Below are 2,328 nucleotides of genomic sequence, written 5' to 3' on the forward strand. Positions count from 1 at the left end.
AGCAACGCACCGCCCCGGGCGGGGAGGCGGGACGGGCTCTCCCCGCCTCCGCGTGACGTAGCCGTGACGCCAGACTGCGCCTCCGCGTCGTCACGAACCAGGGCCGCAGCCCGACCTCCGCCCGCGCTTCAGTCCCGACTGATTGGGGCGGGGGAGCGGGGGGGCGAAACTGTTACACACGCGCGTGGCGTCACGTCTCGCGCTCAAGAGCACAAATGATGTCATGCCAACCTCTCCCTAGCGGAGTGCGACGTCACACCGCCCCTTCCCTTCTGCTGCCTGCAGGCGCATCCAGCCCAGCTCAGGCTTTTTGAGCAGTACCCCAGCACGCCACAGGGGTAACTCCGATGCCGTTTCTTCAGCAAAAACCCACGATTACCATGAGCCCCATGCAAAAACGGTAACGTGAAGGAAAAGCTGGGCAGTCCCAGCCCATAAAGTTCTGACCAGCTGCCAAAATAATCATAGAATCATAGAATCATTAAGGTTGGAAAAGACCTCCAAGATCATCGAGTCCAACCATCAACCCAACACCCCCAGGCCCACTAAACCATGTCCCTCAGCGCCTCATCTACACGTCTTTTAAATACTTCCAGGGACGGTGACTCAACCACTTCCCTGGGCAGCCTGTTCCAATGTTTAACCACTCTTTCAGTAAAGACATTTTTCCTCACGTCCAATCTAAACCTCCCCTGGCGCAACTTGAGGCCATTTCCTCTCGTCCTATCGCTTGTTACTTGGGAGAAGAGACCAACACCCACCTCGCTACAGCCTCCTTTCAGGGAGTTGTAGAGAGCAATGAGGTCTCCCCTCAGCCTCCTTTTCTCCAGGCTAAACAACCCCAGCTCCCTCAGCCGCTCCTCATAAGACCTCAGATGCGTGAATTGGTCCCAACGACATAAGCACAGCAAATAAACTAAGCAAGAATTTGCGTTAAAACCCTCTAGTAACTGCATTGTACCCACAAAAAGATGCCGACCAAGGATAAGGCGCCTTAATTTAAGCTCTTCCCAGGTTTTCAGCCGACCTAAATACCTGATACGCTTGTAACTATGAAAGCAGTAACAGAACACCCAACTTGGAGCTAATTCCACGGCGGAGCCCAACCACCGGGAGCCGTCCAAGGCTCCTCTCACAGCAGATGAAGTTACTCCGCGAACGGTCAGGCGGCCCCGATCCTGCCAGTTGGTTGGTTTGTTTGCTACCGCACGTCCGCTACCGCATCAAATCTTCCCGAACAGTTTAAAATCCCTTCCCCTGGGAAGCCGGCCGTGCCTGCTAAGGATCAGCCCAGACCCCCTTCTCCTGCGTGCAATGTACAATAATCCTCCCCAGTCCCATTCTTCTTTCTGCCTCGGGCTAAATCCCACTGCACCGTGCTATGTAACTTCCGTTCCTCCGTGGTATTTTGGCAGGAATCACCGAGATAATCACGGCCACACGGATGTTAACTGTTTGCTTCCAAAAAACCCACCCCTAAACCCTGGAGTAATACACTGAGGACACGGAAAGCAAAAAAAGCGCAGGAAAGCTCAGAAGAAGGATTGCACCGATCTAGAAAAGTAGATGAAATTTGAATTCTTTACACAGCATGAAAACTTCCTTTGGGTTTCCATTCAAGTAGAAAACACTCCCGATTTCATACCGTCGTCCCACAGCAAGCCGTAGAATAAGCTAATGCTGCAATATTGCTACATTATGATGACATTAAGTCATTACAGCGTGAATGCAAGCTTGACGGTATGTCAGAGAACTGGCAACAGAGTTTTGGAATTCACCTGTTGCTGTTAGGCAGAAGTTCAGCCCCTCCCTCTTCATTTTTTTTAAATAAGAAAAAAATAGCAATATCAGTATTTGAGAAAAAAACCCCAGTAACTCAAATTTTACTCATTTGATAGCCTAGAGACTACGCTTGTTCAGTTACCGGTACTTCAAAGGTGGCGGAACTAGCTTTTTGCATTTAAAGCATTTTTCATTTCTAAACCCAAAAACCTGTAAAGATACCCTTTGACAGCATAAACAGCCCAGTTTTATGTCATTTGCTCCAGTCCTACGGTTTTGTGACTACTGTGAAACGCGGGGAACTTCAGTCCTCAAAGTAGCATTAAAAACTGTAGATAAGAAAGATCCAGGGGTGCCTCGCATCGACATCATGCCTCCGTTACTAGTTAAACCGGTTATGCGAGCCTGTTTGTTTCAAGGAGAGATTATCCAGCTGCTTAACAGCCGTGTTCGGCATGCCCACAGGATCCAGGAGACAGATTGATCATCCCAAATCTGCTTGAAATCAGCCTGTGGAAGAACCGGTCCCAGGACGCAAGGGGAGGG

Source organism: Pygoscelis adeliae, unplaced genomic scaffold (assembly GCF_000699105.1).
Source record: "Pygoscelis adeliae isolate BGI_AS28 unplaced genomic scaffold, ASM69910v1 Scaffold122, whole genome shotgun sequence".
Lineage (NCBI taxonomy): Eukaryota > Metazoa > Chordata > Aves > Sphenisciformes > Spheniscidae > Pygoscelis > Pygoscelis adeliae.